We start from the raw sequence: 24,547 nt of genomic DNA, 5'->3' as shown, positions 1-24,547 counted from the left end.
GACCCCACAGGATATCACCTTATCCAAGGGAACTACCATAGGATATGCGCTGGAATCAAGTTATTACACTTTTGGGTTCCAGAATAATGTAATTGGGCTAATACCTGAAGGATACTTAACTGAAGAACAGTTAATAGAACAAAACTTTGCATCTATGCCAGATGGATTGTTTGCAATTCAGTCTATTTATCCCTTCAGCTCAGAGGAAGGCATCTGTAAAATTGAACAAGCCTCCCTGATGTTTGATCAGCCGATCAAACAGCAAGAATACCCTGATAACCAGATTCATGGGGGCAATGTAAATTATAATCAAGTGGATCTCACATCTAGGTTGGAAGAAGCCTATAATATAGGACAGCCTGAAATCTTTCCAGGATTTCAGCAAATAGTCGAAGAGCAAATCTCCTTAGCTAATGGCTGTTCCAGTGATGATGAACGCCGACAGGTACGAGAACTCCTGATGAAGTACAAGGATATTTTTGCTAGGGATTCTTATAACTGTGGGACTAGAGACTTGCACATTGTAAGAATCCAAACAGATCCCAATACACCGCCTGTCTTTGTTAAACAATACAGACTTCCTTTAACATCATATGATTCTCTTGCAGAAATCATAAGGAACCTGGAAGAAAGGGGTATTATCCGACAGGTGCACAGCTCTTATAACAATCCTATTCTAGGTGTTCTCAAGCCCAATGGACAATGGCATTTGTGTGCTGACTTAAGACAGCTAAACAGGTGAGTGTACATGACTGGCTGGCCTGTGCCATACACTGACCAGTGCCTAGCGCAGATGCAGGGATCCAAAATATTCACTGCCATTGATTGTGCACAGGGATATTGGACCATAAAGGTACATGAAGAGGACCAGTATAAGCTTGCATTCTCATTCCAAAAGGTCCAGTATGCATTCCAAAGAATCCTGTTTGGATACATAAATTCAGGACATGAATTTGCAGTATTCATGCATAAGGCTATGCCTGATGCACTGGAAAGGGGGACCTTATCTTATGTTGATGATGTTTTAATCAAAAGCACAGACTTTGAAAAACACATCACAGAGCTTAAACACGTCCAAAGCCAACTTGAAAGGGCAGGTGTCAAATTATCCCTACAAAAAGCTCAATGGTGCCGCTCTCGTGTAAACTTCTTGGGACATAAAGTTACTTCTGAAGGGTTAAATCCTCAGAAGAAAAAGGTGGAAGCTATAATAAATTCTAAGAACCCAACTAACTTAAAGGAATTGAGATCATTCCTGGGTATGACAAATTATTCTCGCAAATTTATTGATAATTATGCTACTTCTTCTAAATAAGGATGTGAAATGGCACTGGAGTGAGACCCAAGAGACAGCCATCAGAGAGCTGAAGAGAAAACTCACTCAAGCACCTTGCTTAGTGTACCCAGAAGGGGGTAAACCTTTCTACTTAGAGACAGGTTACACAGATATAAGCATGAGTGCTGTTTTGTACCAAAAGCATGATAATTTAAGCAAAGTCATTGCTTATGCAAGCAAAACGCTATCCCCAGTAGAAATAAAATATAGCAATTGCAAAAACGCCCTCTCATCTACTGTATGGGCTCTGCAAAATTTCTGCAGCTATATACAGGGCGAGAAAATTATTGTCGAAACGGCCCACCAGCCTTTGCTATATCTGCAAAGTGAGAGAATAAGAGATGGGAACTTGTCTAATAGCAGCATAACAGCTTGGATTCCTTCCTTACAAGGCTGACCTTTAGAAATTTGCTACAAACAAAATAAAAAGAATCCAGTTGCACAGGGGCTTGCTGAACTCCACGACTGTACTGCTAAGGGTCATGGGGAAGAGTTATTAGAAGATGATTTCCTGGAGGAACAATTGCTTTCCCCATATAAAATATACAAGGACCAGTATCAAACATTACCTTGGGTATATGTTGATGGCTGTTCTTACCATGCCACTATTGATAATGAGCACAGATTAGTCACCAGCATTGGTATAACTTGGTCAAATGGATTCCCAGATATTTCTGTAGGTTTCAACATTGGACCAAGATCCAGTCAAGTTGCAGAACTCACTGCTGTTCTAAAAACCATTGAGATGGCTATTGAACACAGTATTCATGAATTTGTGAACATTACTGACTCAAATTAGGTGCATGACAGTTTTGTTGAATACCTGCCAAATTGGAAAAAATGGCATGCAGAAAACTAACAACAAACCAGTCAAACATGGCAAGTTGTTCTGTGAGCTTGATAATCATGTGGTGTCCAATGGGTTAACCATACACTGGAAAATGACCAAGGGTTATTACAGGGTTCTAGGTCCTGATAATGAAGGCAATGATCTTGTGGATTCCTTAATATCGACCACTTAATGGGTGCAATTCAGGTAGAAGCCAATACCAGAAACCAGGCTAAACAACAGAGTGAGCCTAACCTGGTACAATGGATCCAGGATTCTCCTAGTGAGGACCTGATCACTAGTCAAAAAGAAGACGCCATTGTAGGCATCTTCTATAAACACATAGAAGATCCTGAAAGCAACCCCATCTCAAAAGATGATTGTATTGGCAAGGAAGATCTTAGAATCTTAATTAAATCCAGATCACAATTCAAGTTACAGGATGGTTTGTTAACTAGTACCTCCAAAACTGGCATCCAGCAATGGGTGGTACCCACCAAGTTCAGAGGTCTCATGCTTCAACATGCCCATGATGCTCCCACATCTGGCCATCGTGGTGCCAAATTAACGTATGAAGTATTGCATGACTATGCCTTCTGGCCGCATATGTTGAAGGATGTTCAAACCTACTGTCAAGGTTGTTTAATCTTATGATCTCAAAACGTCCTAAAAGGAATAAGAAATAAATGTTAAAGTTTATCTTTATAATTTTGGAAGAGATCAGGTTAAGGAGAAGAAATTTCTTCCATCATGGAAGGGTCCTTTTGTCGTTACTGACAAAATATCTCCAGTTGCCTATAAAATTAGAATACCTAAAAATAATACTTTTATGGATAAATGGGTCCATATCAACCAGTTGCGAGTGTGCCATCCTAGATCCCAACTACAAGTCATAGAGGGAGAATGAAGTGTCATATCCCCAAATGCACTAAAGAAATATGGTGGTTTAAAGATGCTAACGAGCATGAGGGCTCAAAAATGATGCATACTGTCAATACACTCACCAAGTACTACTGACTTTAAGCCTATTCAAATACATGTATCCTTCATCTATTTGAAATTGGAAGGGGGATTTATGTCAGGATATCTGTGAGTGTTATTAAATTTTATATATATATATATATATATATATATATATATATATATATATATATATATATATATATATATATATAATTTAATGTATATAGATTTGTCTTGGGCAGGAAATGATCCATTTATTTGTGAGACTGTAACTACAGCAGACCCCCCTGTTACGGTTACCCTTAGTCTCGCTGAGAGATGGACCGCTTAGTAGCCTGGATCCCTATTGCTAAAGAGGGGAGAAGCTGCTTTCCATAGTATTCTATATGAGTCTCGCAAATATAGAATAATCTCCCTTAGCTGCAGTACAGCTAGGATACCCTTCTGCCCACAAAAACGAGTCAACGCTGCGATTGAGGGTCAAAACAAGAACTCAGGACTGGGATGCCCAGCCTGCTTTTTATTAAGGTTACATGCACACAGGGCACTCCCAGGGGGAGAGGGGGGGAAGCACAAAATCCCCCATCACACATTTAGATAGAGAGCACTGTCCTTTGACAGGCCACAATAGGATTACAGTACTTAAGATAACAAGTTTACAAGTTCATCTTATCAATTAGCAGTCTGGCTCCAGAGGTGATTAGACAATAGTTTCTAAAAGCTGAAAAAAAAAGAGTTAACTCTTTATGAAATGAAACTTGTTACGGTTTTCTTGGAGCCCTTCTTAGGCGCTGGCTTGCTGGTTCAGGCATTGCTGCTGGGAAATAAGCTCTTCACAACAAAATAACTAATGCTTCTGTAACATTGCTCCCTTTCTGTGGAACACTCTGGCAGACACGGTCTGACCCCTTTTCGGGGCAGACTAAGGCTGTCCAGACCGCTGGTTATGCGGGGCTGAGGTCGGTTTGTCTGGACAACCCGTCGGCGTTGCCATTCTGTTTCCCAGGTCTGTAAGTAATGGTGAAATTGAAGGGTTGCAACGATAAGCTCCAACGTAATAGCCTGCCGTTATCTCCAGAGACCCGGTTCAGCCACACCAACGGGTTATGGTCGGTGACCAGAGTGAACTCCTGACCATATAAATAGGGAGTCAATTTCTTTAATGCCCACACCAAAGCCAAACACTCCTTTTCGACCGCTGCATAGCTGACTTCGCGGGGCAGGAGCTTCCGGCTGATGTAGGCAACTGGATGCTCCCCTCCATCTTCGCCTACTTGGCTGAGGACGGCTCCCAGCCCGAACATGGAAGCATCTGTATGGACGATAAAACGTTTGTTAAGGGCTGGGGCCGCCAAGACAGGAGCGTTAATTAGAGCATTTTTGAGAGCCTGGAAAGCCGTTTCACAGTGGGGAGACCACAGGACCTGTCGAGGTAAGTTCTTCTTGGTCAAGTCAGTCAGGGGTTTGGCAAGTGTGCTGTAGTCTGGTACGAACCGTCTATAGTACCCTGCCGTGCCCAGGAAGGCTAGGACCTGAGTCTTAGTGATGGGGGTGGGCCAATTGGCGACAGCTTCTATTTTGGCCGGCTCTGGTCGCTGCTTTCCACACCCCACCCGGTGACCCAGGTACTGTACCTCGGCCATCCCAAAGTGGCATTTTTCTGGCTTCAGAGTCAGGCCAGCAGCCCGGATCTGATCCAGAACCATTCCCACATGAGCTAAGTGGTCCTCCCAGGACTCACTGTGGATCGCTATGTCGTCCAGGTAGGCGCAAGCAAAACTCTGGAAGCCATTCAGGAGCCTATCCACCAAGCGCTGGAATGTAGCTGGGGCATTCTTCATCCCAAACGGCATTACCCTAAACTGATATAAGCCGAATGGGGTGACGAATGCCGACTTGGGGATAGCCTCCGGGGCCAGGGGAATCTGCCAGTAACCTTTGCAGAGGTCAATAGTGGTCAGGTAATTTCCCCTGGCTATACGATCGAGTAGCTCGTCTACCCTGGGCATAGGGTAAGCGTCCGTCACGGTATTTTCATTGAGCCTCCGATAGTCTACGCAGAACCGGGTGGTCCCATCTTTCTTGGGCACCAAGACAACTGGGGAGGCCCAGGGACTATCGGAGGGCTCAATTACCCTGAGCTGGAGCATCTCATCGATCTCCTTCTTCATTCCTGTCCTAACTGCTTTGGGGATTCGGTACGGAGCCTGGCGCAAGGGAGCTTGTCCCGGAGTATCTACCTGGTGGGTGGTTAAAGTAGTGTACCCTGGCTTTGGGGAGAAGGTGAGGTGTTTGGACTGGAGGAGTTGGTTGAGCTGCTCCCTTTCAGTGGGGCTAAGTCGGTCCCCTATCTGAACCTGCGCCACTATACCTGTGGGGAGGCTCTTTTCTAATAGGTCTGGAATGGGTAAACTGTCGGGGTCTTCCTGAGGGGAACAACATATGGCCGTCACGTTCTCTGGTCGCTCAAAATATTCCTTGAGCATGTTTACATGGAATGTCTTTCTAAGATTGTTGTCGTGGCAGCTAGCTATCACATAAGTGGTGTCTCCCCTTTTCTCTACGATCTGGTAGGGACCCTGCCAGGACGCCTGCAATTTGTCTGTCTTCACCGGCTTAAGTACTAACACCTTTTGTCCTATGGTGAAGATTCTCTTTCGGGCCCCCCGATCGTACCATACTTTCTGTCTTCTCTGGGCCAACTGGAGATTAGCCCGCACGGATTTGGCTAATTGCTCCATTCGGTCCCTGAGTTCCAGCACGTATGGCACAATTGGGACACCGTCAGCCTCCATCTCTCCCTCCCAGTGCTCCCGGATCAGGTTTAGGGGTCCCCGTACCTTTCTTCCGTAGAGCAACTCGAAGGGAGAGAACCCTGTAGTTTCCTGGGGCACCTCCCGATAAGCAAATAGGAGGTGCGGCAGGAAGCGTTCCCAGTCTCGGTATTCCTGAGTGAACGTCTTGAGCATTTGCTTGAGGGTCCCATTGAACCTCTCACACAGCCCGTTCGTCTGGGGGTGGTATGGGGAGCTTAGGAGGGACTTAATTTTGCAAACCTGCCAGAGTTGTTGAGTCAATTCAGCCGTAAATTGGGTGCCTCGGTCGGATAGGATTTCTTTTGGAAATCCTACCCGGGAGAACACCTGTACTAGTGCATTCGCTACCGTATCCGCTTGTATGTTGGATAGGGCGACAGCCTCTGGGTACCTGGTAGCGTAGTCCACTACGGTAAGAATGTATCGCTTACCGGAGGGACTAGGGGTAGCCAGTGGTCCCACTAGGTCAATAGCAACCCGGCTGAAGGGTTCCTCTACAATGGGCATATTTACTAGCTGGGCTTTAGGGTGATCGCCTCGCCTTCCTACTCGTTGACACACATCGCAGGTGTTACAGTAAGTTCTAACGTCAGCGTGCACCCCTGGCCAAAAGAACGTGTGAGTAATGCGGTGTAGGGTACGGGTAACGGCTAGGTGGCCTGCTAAGGGGATGTCGTGGCCTATTTTGAGGATTTCTTGATGGTATTTGTGGGGCACTACCAGCTGTCGCCTACGCTGTCCCCTTTTCTCTGTCCAGCGGTATAGTTTCCCTTTTTCCCATAAGAATGTTTCGTTATCTGCCCCGCCCCCTCCGGTCTCTGCTCGTTCCCGGTACTTTTGTAAGGTCGGGTCAGTCTTAGACTCTGCCTCGAAAGCATCTGGGGTGTCCCAGGGTATGGGGCCTAACCTGTCAGGCAAGGTCGGGGTAGGTCTTACCTGTGTCTCCCGCACTGGTGAAAGCTCTCGCTCCATCCGGGCTTGGGCCCGTGTAGTCACTGGGTCCGCCTCATTGTTGCATACTGGAGCATAGGCAGAAGTCATGGGGCCCAAATCGTTGCCCAGTAGTACTTCGGCAGGTAAATTATCCATTAGGCCCACGTTCACAGCCCCCTTTCCCGCTCCCCAATCAAGATGCACTTTAGCTGTTGGAATTTCATACACATCCCCCCCCGCCACTCTAACGGCCACAGTCTGTCCAGATCGCTTGTGCTCCGGCACCAAATGACTCTGTACCAGCGTGATAGTAGCCCCTGTGTCTCTCAATCCCTCGGTAGATCGCCCCTCGAGCCATACCTTCTGCCGATGGTGCTGGCGGTTATCTGAGGCAGCATATACAGGGTCCGCCTCGTGAAGCGGCCCCAAATATTCCTCCATAGGGGCCTCTTGGTTAACACAGAGGGTCCGGGCCGGACGATATGCCCCAGAGGGGTAATTGTAATTCCTGGGTGTCTGGTGCGTATTAAGGGGGCAGCTAGCCATGAAATGCCCTGGTTGCTTGCATCGGTGGCAAGTCGGTCTGGGACGCTCAGAGCTGTTATTGGGTGGTCCTGAGTGTCGGGCGGGCCCTGCGGGCACCGGGGCTCGGAATTCAGCACGAGGGGGTGCACGGTAAACCTCTCTGGGTTCGTGAAGACGGGAGTCATAATGTTCATCGGCCAATTTGGCTGCTTCTTCTAAGGTAGAAGGTCGCCTGTCTCGCAGCCATTCCTTCCCTTGCTGTTCCATGCCATTATAAAAATGTTCTAAGAGAAACAATTGTAAAATTTCCTCACCAGTCACCGCTTTACTTCCGCTCATCCAGTGATTTGCCGCTCTCCGCATTCGGTGCGCCCATTCCATATGGGTATCGTTAGGCTTCTTTTTCGTGCCCCGAAACTGTCGGCGATACGCGTCCGGAGTTACTGCGTACCGTCGCAACAGTGTCTCCTTAACTAGCTCATACTGTGTCACTTCCTCAGCACCCAGAGTACGAAAGGCTTCCAGGGCTCGCCCGGATAGTTTCCCAGACAATATCGTGGGCCACTCCCTGTTGGGAATCTGGTGCAGGGCACATTGCCTTTCGAAGTCCGCCAAATATTCATCAATCCCTGTCTCGCTCTCTAGGAAGGGTCGAAATGCCGCATAGGGTATCTTGGGCCTCCCAGCATTTTCGACAGGGATGATTACCTGCGGGGCTTCAGCATTGCGGTGTGCATTCGCTAGGTTGAGTTCGTGGGCTCGAGTCTCTCGTATATCCTTGTCCGCTTCCGCCATCAACTGCTGTACCAATTCCATGGAGGGGTTCGGCCCGTACAGTGAGAGCCTCTCCCGAACAATCCTGGTTTTTTCGTCACTAATCGTGGTCGGTGTTTCCGCCATTGTGAAGCTCTGATCCAGTTCGGTCAATTCTGCGATCAGCTCTCTCCTCGGCCGGTTGCTGGCGTACCCCCCTCTGCTTTCAAGTAAATACTTTAGGGTTGTACGCTTCAATTTTTCGTAAGCGCTCTCCATCCGTTCTGTACCTCTCCTAGGAAATCCAGGAAAGATCCCACCGCTGCCGCCAAATGTTACGGTTACCCTTAGTCTCGCTGAGAGATGGACCGCTTAGTAGCCTGGATCCCTATTGCTAAAGAGGGGAGAAGCTGCTTTCCATAGTATTCTATATGAGTCTCGCAAATATAGAATAATCTCCCTTAGCTGCAGTACAGCTAGGATACCCTTCTGCCCACAAAAACGAGTCAACGCTGCGATTGAGGGTCAAAACAAGAACTCAGGACTGGGATGCCCAGCCTGCTTTTTATTAAGGTTACATGCACACAGGGCACTCCCAGGGGGAGAGGGGGGGAAGCACAAAATCCCCCATCACACATTTAGATAGAGAGCACTGTCCTTTGACAGGCCACAATAGGATTACAGTACTTAAGATAACAAGTTTACAAGTTCATCTTATCAATTAGCAGTCTGGCTCCAGAGGTGATTAGACAATAGTTTCTAAAAGCTGAAAAAAAAAGAGTTAACTCTTTATGAAATGAAACTTGTTACGGTTTTCTTGGAGCCCTTCTTAGGCGCTGGCTTGCTGGTTCAGGCATTGCTGCTGGGAAATAAGCTCTTCACAACAAAATAACTAATGCTTCTGTAACACCCCCCTCTCTACCTCATACCTCTAAATGATTAAAAAGAGAGCATCGGTCTCATTAGTTCAGCACAAACCCCTGGGGTGATGGAGCCAAATATTCTGTGTTTTGGTGGAAAATATGCTCAGAAGCCCCTTGAAAATTCTCAATATACATTCTGATCTGGGAGAAGCATATGCCAACCTTCACTAACAGACACATGTGATAATTTAGCACCATGGTTCACTGTATTTTCTTTTGAAGCTTTAAATATATTCAGAAAAAGAACCAGTTTTTAAAAAAAGGATGTAGCTAATCTCATATAGGTGTGAAAGATCCCCTGCCGAGCTCCCAGACAAGCTGACATTTTAAGTCTCTGTATGACATGGGAATCTAGATCTCAGATAAAGAAATTGTGTCTAAATCATCATAATAATTTAAAATACACAGATCATATTAAAAACATCCATCTTTCTCTCTCTCTCTCTCTCTCTCTCTCTCTTTCATAGTAACATATTCGATAAATATTTGCTGAGCTTGATAAATGGCTGTATAATAAATGTATAAATATTTATTTTAAAATAACAACATCTGTTTCTTTATTTTTCAGACAACATGATGTCCTACGAATATTGGTCATAAACATAAATCTATACACTCAAAAATTATTAGAGACATAAAATATACTGTGTTCACGTTAAGATACAATACAATTCCAGGATGTTGAATGCTATGATTCTGTGAAGATGGTTAACAGTGAGCTGCTTATTAATATATTACTAGAGGTATAATCACGTTTAATATTAAAATAATCAGAGAGAATGACACTACTAAAACATTGACAAACTGGATTGCGGTTCCGGTTCCGGTGGGAGGAGCTAGCGCAGCACGAGGAACGCTGAGTGCTGCCACGGAGAGCTCGAGTCGTACTAACCCCTGCTTCTAGCCCGTGCTGCAGGCCACCTGCCTGCCTAGGGCCCTTGCACTAGACTACTGGTGCACAGCTCGGAGACCTGGAACAAGGCGACTGGCTCGGTCGCTGGAGACTGGCTCGGTCGCTGGAGCCTGACACGCAATACTGGTGTCCCTGCTATCTGCTGCTTGCCTGGAGGTCCGCCACAGGAACTAGCCCCGGTGTCTATATACAGAGTTCCTTTGGATATAATCGCACTATGGGGGGCTGACAAGCTGAGCAGTATTTTCTGTGGAGGAACCAGATAAGTAAGCCTGTATAAACCCCCTGGTAACTGGCGATACAGCACTGGATGAAGTCTTAAGAAACTACCTGATAAAGACCGAAGCAACAAGCAGAGGATATGCTTGGGGAAATCCTGTAGAGCTGACATAACACGGTCCATCAATTTTTGGTGCTATTTGATCTACAGACTGTACGTAGAGACTTAGGTACCTATAACCGAGGCTGTCTTTTGGAAAAAAAAAAGTTTTCAGAACTCTCAGAGACACTTTGCAACACAGACTCTTAACCAAAAGGTTCCCATACATAAGTAATTTTTCTCTAAAATAAATCCAAGGGAAAGGGAAAGCAGGCGTTAAGAAAAAAAGCAAGAGAGGAAAAATCTACAAAATCAGCCAGTAGTTACCTTATACTGACTCTCACACTATCTCATGTTGGGATTTTTTAGTTTGGTTACCGCTGTATGAGCTAGAGGCTACATGCTCTCATCTCTTTTTGACTGCATTTTTGACATAGCATAGCAGGTTATAAAGCCTATAAATTTCTAAACCACGCTATCAAGCTATTCCTCGGATTCACAACTTTGAGGGTTAAAGAAAGGGGCGACTCTCATATATCTGCAAAAAAGTACCCCAATATAATACCCTACAAGCAAACAAGAGTTGGACTTTTAAGGACATGTCTCATGAATATATCTTTCATAATTGTAAAAACACCAAATTTCTGAAAAGTGCATTTAATGTATCACTGATATGGTACTAAACTATTTCCATAGTAATAGGTATATGGTCAAATAGAGGATATGTGATCTTGCCATAAAAATATTGTGAATAGTCTTTTTGTTAAACCTCCCTGTTTAGCCTTATATATTGCAACACTGCCATCTGTTGCATAAAAGTATCCTCTGGTAATCCATTAAGTAATTTAGACCCTATTTTCACTGCCTTAAGATCTAAAGAAGGAGCTGTTTGATAAACTCTTGCTATTGGTAGATAACATCTGTTGATTACATAGTAGAATTGTTTAGTATCATTGTTTTTGACATACCTCTAATCTGCTTTTATTTGTATCGCCTGGGAATCACCATAAAGTATATTGGAAGGCTAACTAGGGTTAAGTAAGGCGAAGCAAACTGGTAATAGAGGTGCTAGTATAAGATTTAAATAATAGCTACAGTAATAGCTTGGAGGTGGAGCAATCCCACTATATATCCTTATATCAAGACATAAACCACGTATATACCTGCATACACATGCCTGATTTGCAGAATATGTCTATGTTAGCTACATAACAGTAGCACCCTTCTAAAAAACCTACATATTTGCACACTTAAGTTTGTTTTGTTGGGCGACATGATTGGTTAGGAAAACTCACGCTTCACTCTTTTTTTTGTCATTAAGGACACTTGTATGACCACATTTGCACTGGGCAGAGACTAATTAGCATCACCACACTAAATACACTTGCTCACTCTACTATCGGAATTTAAGGGGTTATGCCCGCCCCTTTTTGTAAGTAAATTCCCTCCCTGCACTTGTTTTTTCTTTTTTTCTTTAGATTAAAGGCACATGGATAAATATATCACGAATTTTAAAGCTAACTCGCCAATCATGCCCCCCAAACAGAAAGACAAAAAATCACGTACATCTGATGTACATACAGATACTGTAAATGAGCCAATACTGCATAAACTTGATACCCAACCATTAGTTACTCAGATGTCGGATCTGTTCTTGCCACAATTTGAGTTGTTAAAAACCCAAATGACTAATATAATGTCAGAATTTAAACAATTTTATAATCGACTCACAGAAGTCGAAAACAGGGTATCGGCAAATGAGGATATAATATATAAGCAGGAACAAAATATAGATGAAAACACTAAAATCCTGAAAGTGCTGCAAGCAAAAATACACGAGTTAGAAGATCGCTCGAGGCGAAATAACCTTAAAACGACAAGAACTATAATAGACCAGTGATGATTAAATATCTTAACTACCAGGATAAGATGAATATCTTAAAACTTTATAGAAAGATGGAGAATCTATATATTGGCCAAAGTAAAGTTTTAATATTTCAAGACTATTCCAGTGAGACCGCCTCTAAAAGGAAAGATTTAGCTCCATATTGCACTAAACTGATTAATGCTGGCTTTAAGGCCAGACTTGTTTATCCAGCTAAAGTTGTAATAGAGGAACAAGATGGTAAATGTATCCTCAATAATATGTTAGAAGCCAGGGAATTTTGTAAAAATAAGAAAGTTATCTGGTAAGAATCCCAGACAACGATATTCCAAACCAGAAGCAGACACGAGTATTATGTGTTTTTTTATTTTTAAACTGTGCGTTAGCCGGCTGTGGCCAAAATTGTTGATGTGCTTTGTGAAGCTTATACTAGCAACCTGCCTGCAGTCCACGGATCTGTGTGCTGTCTTTTGTCTTTCCTTTTTTTTTTTTTTTTCTCTCTCTCCCTCCTTGCCTCTCTCCCCCTCGTCCTTCTCCTTGTCCATATTCGAACTTGGTATATTTTATGAATTGTTACCCCCACTCTTGATATTCTAGTACAATGATAGATAAATTAAAATGTCTCTCTTGGAACGTTGGTGGAGTAACATCTCCTAGTAAAAGGAAGATAATTATCAAACAACTTGCCAGATACAAACCAGATGTTGTTTGGTTGCAGGAGACGCATTTAAAAAAAGCAGAGATGGAGAAGTTTAAATGTAAATGGATAGGAAAAGTTATTTCTTCAGATTGTTCCAGGAGGAGGAAAGGGGTCGCTTTTCTCATTAACAAAAATTTACAATATAACATTCAGAACATTCAAATTGATACACATGATAGGTGGTTAATTCTACATATTGAGATTGCTGGGGTCCGATATGTATTGGGAAACATATATGGGCCTAATAATGTAGATCAGGGTTTCTGGGATGATATTACCATCAAATTATCGCCTAACTTAGATCAGAAAATTATAGTGGCTGGCGATTTCAATTTAACTCCCATGTCCTCCCTTGATAGATTTACACCCAAGCAGTATACTTCCCCCCAAAAAAAAAGCTCGCTTATTTCGTCAGATTTGTAAAAATCTTAAACTCCATGATATCTGGCGTATTCAACACCCCGATACTAAATTATATACTTGCAAATCTAAATCTCACAGATCCTTCTCACGGATTGATTTTTTTAAAATTTCTAGTCCCCTTCTTAAAGTTAGAAGTAAGGCTCAGATAAATGATATTGTAATCACTGATCACGCTATAATCTCATTTGAAATGGAACTTCGACCTCTTCTGGTAGAAGCAACTAATAATTTCTATTTTCCAAAACACTTAATAAACAACATTCCGTTTCAACATTGGATACACCACAAATGGCAAGAATATAGCACTGATAATTATCTATATTTAGATAAACCAGAAACTTTCTGGGAAGCCGCAAAGGCATTCTTTCGGGGACAGATTAAAGCTTATATGATCATAGCCAAAAAGAAATATACTGCAGCTATCAAACACAGTCACGAATGCCTATAGAAATTACGTAAACACGCCGTTAAATTTTTTTTGGGATAAATATAATTTGGCCAGGCAAGACAGGGATCTCTTTTTAAAATCTAAATTAACTAATGAAGAAATGAGAATGAATGCCCTCTATACGGGACATTATGGTAAATCTGCAAAATACCTCGCCAGACTTGACAAGGTTAGGAAAAAGAATAATACGATTGAGCAGTTAGTAGTGGGTGATAAGAACTATACAACGCTGGCGGATATTAAAAGCGTGTTTTTTGATTACTATCAAAAGATTTACGCAGCTAAAACAACTGACCCAGAGGACAGTGTGAGGTTTTGGAACAATATCTCATGTCCAGTAGTTTCTCCTGATCAGATTGAAGTATTGAATCTTCCCATAACAACTATGGAAGTCATAAAAGCTATAGAGGAAGCTAAACTTGGCAAGGCCCCTGGTCCAGATCAACTACCTGCTGAGTTTTATAGACTGCTTAAAGATGAGATTGCGTTTATTCTTACCCAGCTGTTTAATGAGTACTATGTTAAAAAAAAAAGTTATGTCCAGATTCTTCTCAGCGTCAATCATCACTCTTATACTTAAAAAGAATAAAGACCCATCAGACCCTGGTTCATACAGACCGATCTCTCTACTAAACGTAGATTATAAATTGCTCACAACTATTATTGCTAACAGACTTAAAAACGTATTACAGGAAATTATTCATCCAGATCAGTCAGGATTTAGGATGGGCAGATCTCCTACAAAAAATATTCGTAGAACATACATGATTCTTGAACACTTATGGAATAAACTACACAGAGATAAAGCAACATGTAAACAGGACTTTGCTATGGTGCTGATTGACGCTGAGAAGGCTTTCGATTCTATCATTTGGCAACACCTTCACAATTCTTTGTTTAATTTTGGTTTCTCTGGAAACATAACTCATTTTGTCAAAGCTATTTATAACTTCCCCACTTCCACTATCTTGGTCAATGGTAGTCAAACCTCGTCTCTCAAATTAGAAAAAGGGACACGACAGGGCTGTCCTCTTTCCCCCCTTCTTTTTAATATTGCCATAGAACCTATGGCAATATATCTCCGAAAAGAAATCTCAGGCATAAAACTAGGTTCGCAAGTCTGTGTTCTCTCATTATATGCCGACGATTTATTACTGTATTTCAAAAATACTAAAAGAAATATCCCAAAAGCGCTTGAAATACTAGAACAGTTTAGTCTAATCTCAGGCTATAAAGTGAATGCTCTTAAATCAGAGATACTATGGGTTCATAAACATAAGGAGAGCTTTAAGCAACATAATTTCAGAGAAGTGGAAAGTTTTAGATATTTAAGGATTCAATTGCATAGAGACCCTGAGTTATGGTATAAACTTAATTATACAGCTTTCTTTTCTAATATTATACATAGATTACATCGTTGGACTCTATTTCCACTTTCATTAACTGCCAAAATAATGCTTATTAAATCTATTCTCTTTCCTCATTTATTATATATAATGAATAATTTACCGTTATTTATTCTCAATAAAGATATTAAGTTCTTCAACCGAGCGTGTGCGGATCTTATCTGGAATAAAGGTAGACATATGCTTTCTATCAGAAAGCTCTCTCAATCCAAGGAATTTGGAGGCCTTGCATTCCCGGATATTAAGACATACAATATAGCTATACTTGCACGATTTGGAGTAGATTGGCTACTTTCCGACGATTATCTAACAAATAGTAAAGTGGAGGAGGAGCTTATAAAGCCTTTCTCCCTCATAGCGGCCTTACATTGTTCCCACATGCGACTTCCCGGAAAAATTAAAACACTGGTCAGTATTTATAACATTGTTAAAGCGTGGCAGCAACTCTGTTTCCGATTAAAGATCAACTTCCACGTATCTAGTTTTCTTCCTATTAGAGGTAACCCAGAGTTTCAGCCGGGACTCCAATATACAATATATAATAGTTGGGCTAGTAAGGGCCTAACCTCAATAGTACAATTATTAGATGATGGTTTTGGGGTGCACACTTTCGAGAATATTGCTATACAGTATAATCTTCCGAACAAATCTTTTTATGCATATCTACAGATTCGCCACTTTATACAGGAAAAGCTGCAGATGGGGCCCTGGCCAGGGAAATATGATAGAGTGGGTGACTACATTAATCTATATAGTCAGGGGAATCATTCAATCTCGTTATTATACAAAATACTGCTTGCAAAACAAGGCCAGTTAATTATGGAACAATGTTCAGCACACTGGGCTAAACACTTTGACGAAATGGGCGATGAAACGATCAGTAAAAGCATTAAATGGGTGAGCGACGCGCTCCTTCCCTTCTCCTGGAAGGAATCTCATCTAAAACTTCTTAATAACGCATATATTTCACCCAAAAGATTTGCTCGCTGGTCATTAGATCAGCAAGGACATTGCTATAAATGTCATTCAGCAAATTTATTTCACTGTTTTTGGTACTGTCCAAAAATAAACCACCTATGGTGCAAAGTAAATTACTGGTTAAATAAGAGTACACAGGAGCACTTTTCTTTTGACCTAAAAAATATTTTTTTTTATGGTATCAGATTCAGTATCCCATAACCTAAGTAATACTATTACTTTAATAGTCAGGAATCTAATCCTGAAAAATTGGAAAAATAATAAAAACCCCCCTTTTAGTTTATTCCTACAAGCGGTCAAAGCACAGATTATGTTTGAGCAATATAATGTCTGTAGCACATATGAGAAGCAAATACAACAATTTTTTAACAAATGGTTGAAAATAATAAAGACCTACCCACTCCCCACACAATATATACTCACCAAAGCATTTCACAGATCTGTATATTTTGAAGGTCTAATTTTACGTAACATATTCCCTGTATCATGGTACTAACAACCTCGTGCAGAGGGTGGAGGGGACGGGGGGAGGGGAACGACGGAGCAGAGAGTATATATATATATATTTTCCCTTTTTTTTTTTTTTCTTCTTTCTCTTTCTCTTCTTCTCTTTCTTTTTCTTTTTCTTCTGTATTCTAGGATTTATATACTGGAAAAGTATGTCAGCAAGATATTAAGAATTTGTAAATATACAGATGCTTGCTATATTTGTTAAGATATGTATAATTGTTTCTATCTATTGTTCATATCCTCTTTAAGCATGTATTTTGTTTTTTATTGCTGAATTTAAAATAAATGATTTAAAAAAAAAAAAAAGAGAGAATGACACTATAGGTAGTGATGTCCCGAACTGTTCGCCCGCGAACGGTTCACGGCAAACTCAGCTTGTTCGCGTTCGCAGCTGCGGGCGAACACATGCGATGTTTGATCCGCCCCCTATGTGTCATCATTGAGGAAACTTTGACCCTGTATGTCACAGCCTTCTGACACATTAGAGCCAATCAGCATCAGACACTCCCTCACAGACCCTCCCAGCTACTGGGCAGCAGCCATTTTAGACTCATAACGACCTTGCTTTCTTAGTGAGAGGACATTTTGTGTTGCTGCTGCTGACATTATAGGGTAATAGATAGCTAGGCTAGTGTATTTAGTGTCCACTACAGTCCTGAAGGACTCATCTCATCTCTGCTGCAAGGACAGCACCCCAAAAAGCCCTTTTTAGGGCTCTAACTTCAGCCTTTTTTTTTTATTTTTCTTAGTATTTTTATTAGCATTTGCCTGGCTTTCAGGCTGTTTGTGAGGCTCACAGCATATGCTGTGATTAGTGCCACCACTGATATCTGCCTAACAACATTAGTTTAAATTTAACCAATACAAATTTGAAATTATTTTGCTAGTGTAATTTATTTTCATTTTCTATCAGGCCTGTGTCACACAGCATATACTCTGGTTCATTGCTCTGTGCCAGCCACCAGTGGTCATATCTGCTTATAACATTATTTTAAATTTAAAAAAAAAAACTTTTAAATCATTTTGCTAGTGTAATCTAATTTCATTTTCTATCAGGCCTGTGTCTGTCAGGCTCACACAGCATATACTTCAGTTTTTTTCAGTCTTTTGGTTAATTGCTCTGTGCCAGCCACCACTCATATCTGCTTCACCTTATTTTAAATTTAAAAAAAAAACTTTTAAATTATTTTGTTAGGGTAATCTAATATCATTTTCTATCAGGCCTGTGTGTTTTGCTGACTTACAGAGCATACTGTGTTTAATTGCTGCCCTCCCTAGTCTATCAGCCACGACTCATATGTGTTTAACCTTTTTTTAAATTCCCCCCCAAAAAAACTTTAAATCATTTTGCTAGTGTAATCTAATTGTATTTTCTATCAGGCCTGTGTGTATATCTGACTTACAGAGCCTACTGTTTTTAATTGCTGCCCTTCCAAGGCTATCAGCCACGACTCAGCTTAACCTTTTTTTTTTTAAATTAAAAAAAAAATCTTTAAATCATTATGCTAGTGTAATCTAATTTTATTTTCTATCAGGCCTGTGTCTAACTGTCTGACTTACAGAGCATACTGTTGTTAATTGCTGCCCTACGTAGCAGCCAGCCAGTGCCACCACTCATATCTGCTTAACATTATTTTACCAGCCACGACTAATATCTGCTTTACATTATTTTAAGGTATCAGGTATTAAACTAATAAGAACAGTACTACCAAAATACAGCGAATTAATGTGCTATCAAGAGCCAAGGTTTTATTGTTGTATTTTGTTAGGATAATCATGATGGCCATGTAGACCACCCCCGAGAGGCCTGCAAGTAACAGGGATGAAAGTGCTAAGAATAGTACTACTTGAAACAACCGAGTTAGCCATGGGTCTTAGTCCAAGACCACCCCCGAGAGGCCTGGAAGTAACAGGGATGAAAGTGCTAAGAATAGTATTACTTTTTAAACAGATCTTGACGACTCACGTCACAAATTTAGTTTATTGCAAAATGGGTGGTTTCCGGTTTAGGGGTTAATAGTTTAATTTATTATATTTCGTTGTGTGGGGGGCTTTCGGTTTAAGGGTTAATGGTTCTATTATAGTGGCGGCGGTGTATGGCTTAACAACTTTATTACAGTTGGGGCAATGTGGGCGGATGGCAGATTGGGGTTAATAATATTTAAATAGTGTTTGCGATGCAGGAGGGTGGCGGTTTAGGGGTTTATAAATGAAATATAGTGGTGAAAATGTCGGGAGCGGCAGATTATGGGTTGATAAATTTATTATAGTGTTTGCGATGCGGGAGGGCCTAGGTTTAGGGGTTAATAGGTAGTTTATGGGTGTTAGTGTATTTTTAACACATTAGTTATGAGTTTTATGTTACAGCTTTGTAGAGTAAAACTCATAACTACTAACTTTAGATGGCGTTACGGATCTTGTCGTTTTAGGTTTTAACGCCTTTTTTTTTTAGCCAGAACGCAAAACTCGTAATACCAGCGCTATGGGAATCACATGAATGAACGTCATTTTTAAGAGTGCGGTACTGACGTTGCGTTACATACTAAAAGGCTTGCGGTACACCTATACCGACAAGACTCGTACTGGCTGCGTTAGGGAAAATGATGCGTTATGGGCCACAACGCTGCTATTGGACTCATAACGCACAACTCATAATCTAGCTGTTATACAGGTAACTTTTTCAGTTTCTTTTATGATTATTTAATTTTAGTCCAATAATTTTCCATCAACTGATACGGATTTTTTTATCTTAATTTTCTTCTTGTAACATGTAAATAGACTCGTTATTTAAAGGGACATGAAACACAACATGTTTCTTTCATGGTTCAGATAGGGCATACAATTTTAAACTTATATTATCTAATTTGCTTCATTCTCGTAGTATCCTTTGTTGAAAAGGATACCTAGGTAGGTTTAGGAGCTTGGAGCTAACTGCTGATTGGTGGCTGAACTTGTATGCCCATTTTCATTGGCTTACAAATGTCTTCAGGTAGCTCCCAGATGTGCATTGCTGCTTCTTCAATAAAAGGTACCAAAAGAATGAAGCAAATTTGATAACAGAAGTAAATTGATTGTTTAAAAATGTATAATCTATCTCTGAGGTTTCGTGTCCCTTTAAAATAAGCATTATTATCTTATATAGTTATTACTTAGGTGCCATGCTCCTTGTGTACTTCTGCCCCTGTGTCATATGATCAGTTAAAGGGACGTGATACACAAGCCTGTGTCATATGATCAGTTAAAGGGACGTGATACACACGCCTGTGTCATATGATCAGTTATAGGGACGTGATACACAAGCCTGTGTCATATGATCAGTTATAGGGACATGATACACAAGCCTGTGTCATATGATTAGTTAAAGGGACGTGATACACAATCCTGTGTCATATGATCAGTTAAAGGGACATGATACACATGCCTGTGTCATATGATCAGTTAAAGGGACGTGATACACACGCCTGTGTCATATGATCAGTTAAAGGGATGTGATACACACGCCTGTGTCATATGATCAGTTAAAGGGACATGATACACAAATGCTGAAGCACATGAACGTGATGCATATCTGTAAATAGCTGACTAGAAGATCTCTATGTATAAAAGGAAGATATTAGAGGCTACAAGTAGTCATCCTGTACCTCTAAAGAGAGAGATTCAAAAGCAAGACAGATTCAGAAATATAGACAGCAACTACAACAGCTCCACACAGAGATTGAGGATTTAGAAAGCTGACACAAATATAACAAAAGTAAAGCTAACTTAAAGCTACTCCAAACTAAAAGATCTGCTCTAGCTTCACTACTTCACACACAAGCTACTAGAGCCATTCATAAAATCCAGGCAAAATACTTTATATTCGTGAACAAGCCCGATAGATACATGGCACACAAAATTAGAGAAAGATGTAAGGCCTCTGCGATTCCGCTAATTGAGACACTTAACAACGCTACGACCTCACACCCACAAGAAATTGTAGACACTTTCGCAAGGTACTATGGAGAACTATATAATGGGGAAAAAGTTACACGTAATCAAGAAACGGAGACACTGTCTTCAAAATTCTGCTCCCAAACTCACTTACCAAATATAACTATAGAACAGAGGGAAACAATCAACGCCCCCATTTCCACATTAGAAATACTAGGAGCCATCAAAGATCTTAAAACGGGAAAAGCGGCAGGACCAGATGGCTTTCCTGCCGAATATTACAAATTATTTAAAAACTCACTAATCCCACACCTGGTGAAATTCTGTAGTCACATTATGGAGGGAGGAGATATTCCCCCAGATTTACTAGCTGCCAAGATAGTTGTAATCCCCAAGCCAGGAAGAGACCACAAAAAATGCCAGAATTACCGCCCAATATCTCTCATAAAGTAATCGCAAACCGACTTAAGCACATCATCCCCCAATTGGTTCATCCAGACCAGGTGGGATTTATCAAGGACAGGGAAGCCCCAGACAACATCCGAAAAGTTACTAACTTAATACAATTCTTAGGAGAGACACGAACGCCTTCTCTGCTCCTATCTTTGGATGCGGAGAAGGCGTTTGAGGGAGCATTCATAAAAGCCTTAAAAGTTATATACTCGCGTCCAGAAGCCCAGGTCTTATCAACAGGATATAAGTCGAAATCCTTCCCAATTCGTAACGGTACCAGACAGGGGTGCCCCCTATCCCCATTGCTCTTTGCACTATGTATAGAGCCACTAGCAGTTACGATTCGTTCACATTTAGATATATCAGGGGTTAAGATAAATGCATCAGAATACAAACTATCTCTCTTTGCTGATGATGTTTTATTGACCTTGACGAATCCATTAATATCTTTACCTAACCTCTATCAGACAATAAGGAAATTCTCAACCATTTCGGGATTTAAAATCAATCCAGACAAATGTGAAGCTTTGCCCATTGCGATACCCCAAAAGACTAAAACATTATTAGAAACGCAATTTAATTTTAAATGGATGAAACATACACTAAAATATTTGGGAATCCAGCTCCCAACCTGCTCCACTCAACTATATAAAGTAAATTACATTCCATTATTTAGGCAAATAAGACGGGACCTGACAAAATGGAAGAGCTTTAATTTCTCATGGCTAGGTAGAATAGCGGCAGTAAAAATGAATGCCATGCCACGAATACTATATTTATTCAGAACCCTCCCTATAAAAATAATAAAAACAGATTTAGAAACAATGCAAAAAGAAATCTCAGTATTCATTAGGGGAGATAAAACGAATAGGATAGCAAAATCCATCTTAACTAGACACAAGTCGCTTGGGGGCATTGGAGCACCAAACCTAATAGACTATTACAATGCAGCCAGACTAGCTCAGGACTCACTACTCCTGAAGAGGTCGAGGGAAATTATATGGCCCAAAGTGGAAGCGAAAATAGGGGGTTGGGATGAGGCAGATTTAATTATCTGGGACCCAGGGAGGGCACAGAAAGACGGAAAGACACCTAAACCTTACACTGCAAACCTCACTATAAAGACCTGGAAGACAGCAAAAATGAAATATAAACTCTTACAGCAGTATTCCCTATCAATACCAATCAGATACATGATGCCAGAAAAACTCTGGACTCAGCTTAAAAAATGGGAAAACAAAGGCTTGTACAGAGTAGCAGATTACTTAACAGGAAGAAACATACTGACGTTTAACCAACTGCAGACAAAGATTGACCCACTGAAACTACACTGGTATATGTATCTACAGATACACTCTGTCTTACAAACATACCTAAAACACCCTAGAGAAGAAACCACCACACCTATAGAAATCTTCTGTAAAACAGAAGAACGCAACAAACATACCATATCTCTACTATATGTGTCTATACAGGCCAACCACAACACATCCAAGACCTTGACTATGCTGGCATGGGAACAGGAACTACTTATTTGTGAAGACATAAAAGAATGGGAACCAATGTTTCAGAACGCGGAGAAAGGGCTGATTAGTGTAGATCTTAAGGAAAATGTTACTAAAACTATTCATCGGTGGTACTTAACCCCAACACGAACGGCCCATATGTACCCACAAGGCAGCAGGTTATGTTATAGAGGCTGTGGAGAAATAGGGACTTGTAGACACATGTGGTGGGACTGCAGAGAAGTGAAGGGGACATGGAACAGACTATCTATTTTCCTCAGTCAGATTCTAGATGAAAACATCAATTTCACGATCCAACAGGCTCTATTACATGAACATATCAGTAAATACCATAAACATATCAATACATTTATTAGGATTTTATGCACAATCACGAGGATATGCATAGCTAAATATTGGAAAACTGGAGCTCCAACTTGGATAGAGATATACAACAAAATCCAATATATATACACCATGTAAGAGATAGCGTCAAATACACTAGATAACAAGGAAACAACCCAAGCAGTGTGGTATTACTGGATAAGCAATGGTTCCTCAACCCCGTGAGATAACCGGAGATCAGAGATCTAAGTGGCCATCAAACTATAACCAAACTAAACACATTGATATACACATAATATAGACTAAGGAACAAAGTGTTGTCACTCCCCCCTTCCCCCCCTATCCCTGCAACCCCCTTTTTCAATTGTTAATTCTTAATGTTTTAACTCCAAGTTACCCAACCCTATGTTTATTAGATAATCTGTTTCCAGATATGGGAAATTTCTGGGTACATAAGATTACCCTTAGTTAAAAAAGTTTCAGCCAGATATATTTAAGTAGAGTAATATAGATATAAGAAGTGAGCAGAACCAGTAACTTGGAAGATGCAGTTTAATGACGAATGTTAGACACAGTTCATATAATGATAACCTGCTGTTGGATTTACGATAGAACTGCTCATGGGTGAACAACACCATAATGATATGATATTTATGTGACCAGTCAACGATACAGTATGTTTATGCCTATACAAACTAATTATCTGAAACTTATATGTCACTGTACACATGTAACACAGTATTTCTCAACTCAGAGGGCAACAGAAGAAAAGACAATTCATGTTATATTATTTTATTTATGTACTCTTGTTCTTCGAAAAATATAAAACAATAAAAATTATTTAAACATAAAGAGAGAGATTCCTTATGGATAATTCTTACGTTTAAAAATAGACATTTGTGTTTTTCTTCGTTCCAAATCGAAATTTGTCAAATTTGGAGCTTCGGATCGATTCGAATTTCCGAATTACCCTAGCAACGAAACTTAACGAATGCATTTGTAATGAATAAATCTGAATTAGTTTGGATTTATTCTTTACATTTGAACGGCCATGGACTAATCACAATTAGACTAGTATTGCACAGTATATTAGGCTATATAATTTTGCTAGCTCTGTGCAGGGCACATTATGTAGCTGGTACCTGTGAGGTTGGTACTTATGGTGATTCAGATCAGTTACACCTAATATACAGTGCATAATACTAGACTAATACACAGCACATGCCACCTAACACATACCGAACTTCTGAATCGAATCCGAACCGAATACATCCAAATTTATTTAAATCCAAATGAATCCGAAAGAAACCGAAACAAATTTTTCTGCGGCGCACAAGTCTATTTAAAAAGGAATTGCTCATTGAAAGAAAAGTTTGAAGCACATACAGAATCCATAAGTCATAAGTTCTAGAAAATGGTTACCAAGGCTTTACATACAGCAAGAAATAAAGCTAGAGATGTCCTGTTCTATTCATCTAGACTGGATAAGTCTGAATACAAAGTTAGATTTATTTCAACCTACAATAATCAATGGGAACACTTAAGATACGTTTGTAAAAAGAACCGGCATCTATTGATGATTATCCAGAAAATCTCCTAGTTTAAAAGACAAACCGTTAAGAAGTAAATATATGAAATGTCTTCCCCTAATGAT

The 24,547-nt window shown here is 40.8% G+C and overlaps 1 protein-coding gene across 1 annotated transcript in view; it reads right to left on the bottom strand.

The window, feature by feature from the left end:
• Nucleotides 1-24,547, bottom strand: part of LOC128644011 (tapasin-related protein) — a 173,972-nt gene that overhangs the window by 108,853 nt on the left and 40,572 nt on the right. The window lies entirely within an intron of this gene.

The sequence above is a fragment of the Bombina bombina genome, unplaced genomic scaffold, assembly GCF_027579735.1.
Source record: "Bombina bombina isolate aBomBom1 unplaced genomic scaffold, aBomBom1.pri scaffold_791, whole genome shotgun sequence".
Classification (NCBI taxonomy): domain Eukaryota; kingdom Metazoa; phylum Chordata; class Amphibia; order Anura; family Bombinatoridae; genus Bombina; species Bombina bombina.
This window is presented reverse-complemented; position numbering and strand designations above follow the sequence as displayed.